The sequence below is a fragment of the Taudactylus pleione genome, unplaced genomic scaffold (genome assembly GCF_031769625.1).
Source record: "Taudactylus pleione unplaced genomic scaffold, aTauple2 ptg000612l, whole genome shotgun sequence".
In the NCBI taxonomy this organism is placed as follows: domain Eukaryota; kingdom Metazoa; phylum Chordata; class Amphibia; order Anura; family Myobatrachidae; genus Taudactylus; species Taudactylus pleione.
The window spans coordinates 6,054,535-6,064,869 of record NW_028285014.1 but is presented as its reverse complement, the minus strand read 5'-3'; positions in this window follow the sequence as shown (position 1 = coordinate 6,064,869).

The window sequence follows — 10,335 nt, the reverse complement described above, 5'->3', positions numbered from 1 at the left end:
GCTGCGCTGAAGCTGCGGCTGTCTCTGTCAGCGGTCACATGTGACAGCAATAGCCAATAAGAATGAGGCAGATTCTTATTGGCTGAGATTTAACTCTGCCCTTCCGTCACTGGCTGTCTGGTCAGGAGAGGCATCTGGCTGGCTCTGCTCAGCTGTATCTGGCTGTGAAGGAGAGGGGGAGCCAGCGGAGAGCGAGGACCAATCACTGTAGCCACAGCAGAGCGAGGACCAATCACTGTAGCCACAGCAGAGCGAGGACCTGTCACTGTAGCCACAGCAGGTGAGACAACCACATAGGGGGGGGGGTCTGGGCATGGTGACATCCCAGCTACAGCAGCTGATATTTCATGCTGCCTTTTCCCTATAGCAGGGGATATGCACTCCTCCTTTATACCGGTGGGCAATCACATGCACTCCTTATATGTACAATATCACAATGGGTTTATTAGTAAAAACCTTGTCCTGTAATAGATGGGGGCATCATGACTGTCTCTCATCCTGTGCTGCTGGAATGGATGACAGACCTTCCAGTGCTTCTTATGGGAGAGTTGGGAGCTGTTGCTGGCTATCCACAGGGCCTGGTAGCAATCATCTGTGTAACCAACCTTGGTGTATGTGTCCTGTGTGTTGTTGTCTCACCCTGTTTCATTGGCTGAGAGCCCTTTAAAAGCATACCTCCCAACAGTCCCCATGCCCCTTGCCGTGAAGCCACACACCCTTTTACGGTTGCACCCACTGCGTTCACATGTCTCTAATTAGTAGATCACATGAGATTTTCGACCTTCAGAGTAGATCACCAAGTCCAAAAGTCTGGCCATCCCTGGTGTAGTGTGTGTACGACAGCACAATGTATCGGGTATGCATTGCGCACCTTTGTTCAGATGTGTACCCAGCATAAATGTTTGCGCAAAAATTTTTCCACTTTGACTAAAATTAAAAATGAAGAAAGAAAATCAAAAGTTGATTCAAGTTTAAACAACATATTTAAATTATTAAAGTGCTTAGTTTATGATAAGTTTTATATATGATTATGAAAATATTAAAATGGCATTCATAGGTACACATGCGTTGCCAACACAGGAAGGAGACAGGAAGGTGTTTTGATAAAAAAAAAAAAAAACACATTATTTTTGGATTTATAGGGGATGTGTGTTATTTTAATTTTCATGCAAAAAATTAATTGAAAATGAAAAAGAGAGCGAGAGAATATATGGGCAGCAGAGGGTGTAATGTATTACTGCTTCACAGAGGTCGTGGGTTTGATTCCCATTACGGACCTAATTGTGTGGAGTTTGTATATTCTCCCTGTGCTTGCGTGGGTGTACTCCGGTTTCCTCCCACACTCCAAAAATATAATGGTAGGTTAATTGGCTCCCAACAAAATTAGCCCTAGTGTGTGTGTGCATGTGACAGGGAATATAGATTTTAAGCTCCACTGGGGCAGGGACTGATGTAAATGGCCAAATATTCTCTGTAAAGCGCTGCAGAATGTGTGTGCTTATAAATAACTGTTAAAAAATAAATAATAATATTCAAAATATATAGTGGTTAATGTTAAAAAATATTTTGGAAGGATCAGTGTAAACTTTTTCCCTGCTACTGGTTGAGACTCCCATATCCAAAATGCTTGGGACCAGGGGTATTTTGGATAACGGAATATTCCGTATTTTGCAATATTTGCATATCATAATGAAATATCTTGGGAATCGGACCCAAATATACACACAGAATGCATTTATGTGTTATATACACCTTATACACACAGCCTGCAGGTAAATTTATACAATATTTTCAATAATTTTGTGGCTCAAGCAAAGTTTGTGTACATTGAACCATCAAAAATCAAAGCTTTCATTATCTCAGTCATGCCAAAATAATTCCGTATTTCGGAATATTTGGATATGGGAGACTCAACCTGTAGTAATTATCAGCAAAAGTGTTAGTAATAGTGCTCGCCAGGACAGCTGCTTTTCGGAGCAACTGTCCTCACACCAGAGTCAAGAGAGGGCCAGGCATACAGTATAGCTCCAGGGATGAGAAAACCAAGAAAACCTTCAAATCTCTATACTGGCGCTGCACTGGGATTGGGGGTGGGGGAGAATACAGTACCAAAGAAATTGGGCTGAATGATCTCAAACTAGGGATGTGCAGGCTCGGATAGGTTCGAGTTTGCATGCCGAGTTCGGATTTTTCCCTCCAAAAATCGGGTCTCAGAAAGAGGCAAAACGTCATCTTTCATGGACAAACATCAACTTCCATGGACAAAAGTCAATGGAAGATGATGTTTGTCCATGAAAGATGACATGTTGCCTCTTTCTGAGACCTGATTTTTGGAGGGAAAAATCCGAACTCGGCATGCAAACTCGAACCTATCCGAGCCTGCACATCCCTATCTCAAACACTATGTATCATGTCTCTATATAACACTACTATTCTTAATGTCTGCCTCATCCTGCATGTCACTCACTTTTGATGGACTACACCAGGGGTAGCCAAACCTGGTCCTCGAGAGCTACCAACAGTGCATGTTTTCCAGGTCTCCTCACAGAATCGCCAGTGAAATAGTTAAGTCCACCTGTGGATCTTTTCAAATGTGTTAGTGAGTAATGAATACACCTGTGCACCAGCTTGGTGGTCTGGAAAAGGTGAACTGTTAGTAGCTCTCGAGGACCGAGGTTGGCTACCCCTGGTCTACACCCATGCACCTAACTTGACGACATCTTCTCCACATGCTAGTCCTAGGAGGGAGCAGTTGTATGAAATTACAATCACAGAAGAACAGAAATTTAAGGCAAAATGTCTAATTTTGTGATCAAATTTTGGGTGACACAACCAAGCACAAACTCTGCTCAGTACTAGAAAATAAGATTCTGTTGCATTTTTCAGATCTATGGAAACTTTGCTATGGGTCCCCCATCGGTCAAACTATGTCCCTAAATCATAACACTGTGTTAATAGTAATACTGTAAATTACATAAGTAGCTTAAAGAATATAGAGGTGCTGAAAAACCTTTCAAATAATTTACATTAATATATCAAGTGTAAAACACTGTAACCAATATAATATACATTAAAATCATTATACAAAAGCACTAATGCTGGGCATACACTACCAGATAATATGTCTGTCAGACCAACAGACATTTTATCTGGCCGGCTGCCAGCTGCAGAAGTCGCCGGCATATACTGTGAGATTTCTCTCAGTGTATTCGGCAGACATCTGCGTTCTGCCCCCGGGGGAGGAGACATTTCCGTTCCTTCCGTAGGAAGGAACACAGGAAATGTCTGTCTGTCAGCTGCGCTGGGCATACACTGCCCGATGCGGCCGACAGTTTACCCGCTAAATATTGCATCGGACGGGCATGCTGGACAATCCAGCATGCCCGACCGAGCAATATTTAACCCTCGTTCGCCTCCCCCACACGCTACAATTATCGCGGCGATCCGCCGATATCGGGTGGATCGTCCCGATAATTGTAGTGTGCATGGCCAGCATTATTTAAAATAAAAATGACATTGTATTATTTTCATCTACTATTACTGCATGACAAACTCACTGCCCATGGGGTGCATTCATTGAAAACCCGCGGCTAATTGCTGTGCCAAAGCTATTCAATTAGCAGGGATTACCCCGCGCGCGAGTCCCTGCAGTTGGACTGAACCTTGCAGTGAGACGAAGTCAGCGGAAAAAAAAACAAATCGGGCTCGAGCATAGGGGAAAAAAACCCCATGGATTCCATAGATTTTTCGGCGCGGGAAAAAGGCTATTTAATTGAATACCCCGCGGCTAATTAAATACCTACGATGTGTGACTGTGCCCCACACTTTTAAGATCCCCCACATGCTTCTCAGAATATCCACAATGGCTCCTGAGGTGGGACTATAAGGGCCGTGACAGAAATTCCTTAGAAATGTTAAACGTTTTAAAAATATGAAGAAAAACATGTTTAGTTATGAAAACTGCTGTGTGGCACCATTCCAGGTACAGCAGATGTGGCGCTGGAATAGTTAAAATGTATTTAAAAATTTTCCCTAACCCTACAGCCTAGGGCGAGCTATGTACTAACTTACAGGACTGGACTGGTGTGTGCGCTTAGGGGTTCATAGGAAAATTGGGGTCTTTATATGAGATATGCACTGTTTCATTGACTGTATTGCATAGGAATGGCTAATTAAACAGCTGTCATTCCACATTGTGATATGGGTATTGGAGCAAGCACATACGGAAAGGGATTAAAATGTGCGCTTAGGAGATCATGGAAAAATATACTTATTTTATATGGGACATATGCACCAATTTGATATTTTTTGCATAGGGATGGCTAAAAAAAGTTGTCGTTCCATATTACATGGCATACATAGTAGGGTACAGGTATAGATGGGCACATATAGAAAGGGATTAGGGTATACGCTACGGGGATCATAAAAAATTCAATGTATTTATACAGTATGAGACATATGCAGTATTTTAATTACATTTTTGCTAGTGGATGGCGAATAAAACAGTTGTCATTCCATAGTATACATGTCTTTCCGTATTATGTAATATGGGTATTAGTATATAGGTGGACAAATATGAAAAGGGATTAACATGTGCATTTAGGGGATCGAAAAATTGGGGTCTTTATATGGGACATATGCATTGTTTTAATTATATTTTTTGCATGAGAATTGCAAATAAAATAGCTGTCATTCCATAGCAATTATTTATATGGGACATATGCAGTTCTAATTGCATTTTTTTGCATACGGATGGCATATAAAACAGCCACCATTCCACATTTAATATGCAAAATCATTAGTAAGAAGTGTGCTAGAAATAATATGAGATATGGTAAGAACTTACCCTTGTTATCTCTATTTCTACGAAGTCCATAGGGTTCCACAGGATACCTTGGGGTATAGGTGTGACGTCAGTCGCAGGGCACCAAAGAGTTAAGCTTTCAGCCTCCCAGGATGCACTAGGTCCCCCTCCTATACCCCGCCCCCGGGCCAAGGCACCTCAGTTAGTTACCAAGCCATAGGCCGGAGGAGGAGAAGGAAGAGAGAGAACAAAGATCTGGACACATACAAGAATCACATTCTCACCAGAGGGAGACGGAAAACCGGTGACCAGAGCAAAGCCCATCTGCAGCACAGGTGCGACAGGGCGGGAGTCCTGTGGAACCCTATGGACTTCGTAGAAATAGAGATAACAAGGGTAAGTTCTTACCATATCTCATATTTTCTACTTCAGGGTCCATAGGGTATCCACAGGATACCTTGCGGATGTCCCAAAGCAGTATCCTTTAAGGGTGGGGACGCTCCTGTGCAGAAAGGAGAATCCGCCGCCCGAAGGAAGCATCCTGAGAGGTGAAGGTGTCAAACCTGTAATACCTCACGAAGGTATGGACAGAAGACCACGTAGCAGCCTTGCAGATCTGAACTGCCGAGGCACCACGTCGAGCTGCCCACGAAGGACCCACAGACCTAGTGGAATGAGCCTTCAGAGAAGGAGGGACCGGTAGGCCTTCATGAAGATAAGCTTCAGAAATAGCCATACGGATCCAGGCTGCCAAAGTTTGCTTTGAAGCAGGCCAACCCTTTTTACAGAAGCCATAGAGGACAACAAAGCGTCCGACTTCCTAAACGAAGAAGTGCGGTCAACATAAGTCCTTAAGGCCCGCACAACATCCAAAGAGGCCTCACCCACGGAAAGACCCGGTGAGTTAAAGGCCGGAACAACTATTTCCTCGTTAACATGAAACTGGGAAACAACTTTGGGAAGAAACTCGGGCCGAGTGCGGAGCACTGCCCTGTTCCCATGAAAAACCAAGAAAGGGGGTCTACAAGAAAGAGCCCCTAACTCAGAAACACGTCTGGCTGAAGCAACGGCCAGAAGGAAAACAGTCTTAGCTGTTAGCCATTTAATATCCACTGAGCCCAGTGGTTCAAACGGCGGTCCTTGGAGAGCCCTCAGGACCACAGCCAAATCCCAAGGCGCCACAGGTGGAACAAAGGGCGGCTGAATACGGAGAACACCTTGCATAAAGGTGCGCACATCCGGGATTGTAGCAATCCTACGGTGAAACCAGACAGATAGGGCCGAAACCTGTACCTTCAAAGAAGCAAGGCGAAGCCCATGATCTAGTCCCGCTTGCAGGAAGGCGAGAATCCGAGACAGACGAAACTCCCGCGGTGCATAACCTCTCGGTCGACACCACTGGAAGAACGTATGCCACACGCGATGGTATATCCTCGCGGAAGACGGTTTCCGAGCTCGTAACATGGTACGCACCACAGAGCTGGAAAACCCCCAGGACCTCAGCATGGCCGTCTCAACAGCCACGCCGCCAAAGACAGCCGAGTCAGGTCCGGGTGAAGACAAGGACCCTGAGACAGAAGGTCCGGTCGTAGCGGCAACCGCAGAGGACTGTCCACGGACAGACCCTGAAGGTCTGAGAACCAGTGCCGTCTGGGCCACGTGGGAGCTATCAACAGGAGCGTCCCTCCTTCCTGTTTGAATTTCCGGATTACCCGTGGAAGAAGGGAGACCGGAGGGAACAGGTATGCGAACCTGAACGTCCACCGGACGGACAGAGCATCCACCAGAGACGCCCCTTCGTCTCTTGTGCGAGACCCGTACACCGGCAACTTGTTGTTGTGCCGGGATGCCATGAGGTCGATTTCTGGAAGACCCCACCTGTCCACCAGTAGTTGAAAAACGTCCGGGTGCAGGGACCATTCCCCTGGATGAACGTCCTGGCGACTTAGAAAGTCCGCCTCCCAATTTAGCACTCCCGGGATGAAGACCGCTGATATGGCCGGAAGATTGCGCTCCGCCCAAACCAGGATCCGAGAGACCTCTACGAGAGCCGCCCGACTGCGAGTTCCTCCTTGCCTGTTTATGTAGGCCACGGTGGTAGCATTGTCCGACTGGACCTGCACCGGGTGACCCTGGAGAAACCGCTGTGCCTGCAGGAGAGCATTGAAGACCGCACGGAGTTCCAAGATATTTATTGGAAGCTCCGCTTCTGTCGGTGTCCACCTGCCCTGGAACAAGTGTGGACCCGAAACTGCTCCCCAGCCCCGAAGACTGGCGTCCGTTGTCAACAGGACCCAATTTGGAACCCAGAACGGACGTCCCTTGTTGAGGTGGGTCGTCTTTAACCACCACGCAAGGGACAGGCGAACCTCCGGGGTGAGCACAATCGTCTGGAACTTCAGAGACTGAGGCAGCCCGTTCCACTTGGACAGGATCAGGTGCTGCAGAGGTCTGGAGTGAAACTGGGCGTATTCCACCATGTCGAACACCGACACCATGGAGCCCAGTAACCTCATCGCCGAGTGTAAGGACACCCGGCGGCTGTGCAGACAACTGCGCACCCTTGACTGTAAAGCAGAGATCTTGTCCTCCGTCACGAAGATCCTTTGCTGTCCCGAGTCCAATAAGGCTCCAAGATGCAGAATCCTCCGAGACGGGATTAGAGTGGACTTCTGCCAGTTGATTAGCCAGCCGTGCCGTTGCAGCAGTGCAATGGTCAGGTCCAAGTGGTGTAACAGGAGCTCTGGAGATCCTGCCACCAATAACAGGTCGTCCAAGTACGGCAACATGCGGACTCCTTGCAGCCGCAGAGAAGCCGCCATGACCGCCATAGCGTCCTGTATGTCCAATGACACCATGTAGTCCCCAGGTTCCAGCGCCAGAATGATGGACCGTAGGGTCTCCATCCGAAACTTCGGGACCCGCAAAGACTTGTTGAGTGCTTTGAGGTTGAGAATCGGACGATATGACCCATTGGGTTTCTGTACCAAAAATAGATTTGAATAGAAACCCTGGCCCCTCTGGGAGAATGGAACAGGCACTATAACTCCAGCCTGGAGCATAGTGTGCAATACCTTCCGCAGCTCCGTAGCCTTGTTCTGGTCTGATGGTAGACCCGTGGTGAAGAATCGAGCCGGGGGTCTGTGCCGGAAGGAGAGGGCGTACCCGTGAGAGACCACCTCCAGAACCCAAGTGTCTGTCGTAGTGAACGACCAACACCGGGAGAACTGCAGCAGGCGGCCTCCCACCCTGGGATCCCCCAATGGGAGACCCGGACCGTCAGGCCGCAGGCTTGTCATCTGGCTTGGGGGCCGGACGTCTGGTACTCCATGCCTGTTTCCGGGGCTTGACCGATTTCTTAGGGCCAGCCTGTCGAGGAAACGACTGTGGTTTGGGCCTGCCCTGGGCCCTAGATGACCGAAAGGACGATGGTCCAGAACCAGAAGGAGCAGCGGCCGACGGGAGACAAGCAGATTTGGCTGCCGCCAGCGTGGCCACAATCTTATCCAGATCCGGACCGAAGAGAACTTCTCCGGTAAACGGCAACGCTTCCAGACCTTTCTTGGATCTGCGTCCGCCTTCCAGGATCGCAGCCACAAGGTGCGACGAGCAGCTACCGCTGCTGAAGAAATTCTAGACACCAGAGTACTAATGTCTAGAGCCGCCTCGTTGATGTAGGTGGCCGAATCACGGAGATTGCCAATCAACTCCGCCTGTTCAGCCGGACAGTCGGATTCAAAAGAAGCCTCTAATGAATCCGCCCAGCGCTCCATCGCTCTGGCAACCCAGCAAATGGCCATAGCCGGCCGTGCTGCCCCCCCTGCAAGGGAATAAGCGGACTTCAGGCAGATTTCTACCTTGCGGTCCGTAGCATCCTTAAGGGAGGACATGGATGGCATCGGCAATGTGGCACTACGGACAAGACGGGTCACGTGAGAATCCACCTGTGGAGGGGATTCACACTTAGCAAAATAATTATCCGCGAACGGATAAGCCACCGCCAGGCGTCTCTGCGGCTGGTATCTTTTGCCAGGTTGTTTCCACGCCTCCTCTAAATGTTCCACCAACTGACCCGAAAGAGGAAAGACTGTGGCATCGCCCTTCACATCTTTGAAAAAGGCATACTTAGATTTAGCCGCTGGGGGAACTTCGTCCTCAATCACCAAGGCTGTGCGGACCGCCCGAATAAGTCCAGGAATATATACTTTGGACTTAGCATCAGCGTCCTTAGTATGGAAAGGTTCCTGATCGTAAGGATCCAGAATCTCCCCATCATCAGACGTCCCTTCGTCATCCTCATAAGGAGCGGACAGAGACGCCACCGGCCTTTTATGAGGCCGCATCACAGACTCCCCTTGCAACACATCCGACAAGTGCTGTACAGAACTCGTCAGGGAGTTAACCCACGCTGGCTCCTGAGAACCCGGGAGCGGGGAAATAGGGAGACTGTGGGGTACCACCAATTGTCGTGGGAACCCCTGCATGGGTGACGACACCACAGACTGCTGGGACAAACCCATCGGAGTAAACGCGGGCTGCGGAGCTAACTGGCCCACTAAAGCTGTTAACGCCTGAGCGAAACAAGCCCAGGGCGGCTCCTGTACCGGTGCTGTAACCGTAATAGGCCGCGCCATGGACAAACACTGCCGGCAAAGGCCCTCCGCGCTACCCTCCCCCTCCGCTAACGGTACTTTGCACGTGGTACACTGTAGCCGGAGGGGAAAATCACTTTCAGACATGATGGCACCACGTATGTGACCTCTCTCACCAATTAAGTATTAAATAGGCGAGAGACCACCCTGCAGCACCGCACCGCAAGGGCTTTAGCAGAAAGAACAGGGACAGTAATAAAACTGACAGTTTAGAGAAGAAAAGTTACAGGCAGCGCTAGCACAGTCACATACAATGCAGAGAAATAACAATTCCTGCACTAACAGCGCTGATCACTCAACTACACAGACACAGGGCCTGGTAGGACACAGCGCTGCATACACAGACCTGAGCCACAGCGGAGGAGAGGTATGCGGGGGGACCCAGACCACGATGCTTCCTTCCAGACTTCCAGCAGCGTTCACCATGCGTTGCAGAGAAGATGGCCGCCGAGGAGCAGAGAGAAGCTGGCCTGGGGGAGGAGCGCTGACACAGGACCAGTCAGCACAGTGCAGAGAGGGCTGTGTGCAGCGGGGGAGGCGCCGGCTGTGAGACAGGGAAGGCGCGCTCCCCTGGCATGCATTTAACCCCTGGGACGCCGCAGCGCTACCGCTCTGCTGCGGTCCGCTGTCCCAGGGGGTAGTGGAAGCGCAGGTTGGTCGCCTGGCTCCACGCTGCAGCCAGTCCCCAGGGAGCCCCCTGCCTGGGGACTTAGGACCATGTGATCAGCGGGGACCCACCGCGGGACCCCGCTGCTTACCTCTGTCCCCCTTGAATCCGGCCATGGTCCGGAGCATCTGGGGTCACCGCTAGCTGTGACCCCAGACGCCCACCAGCATCCCCGGATCAGTACCGGCGTTCTGGTACCGGCGGGGTGTAGG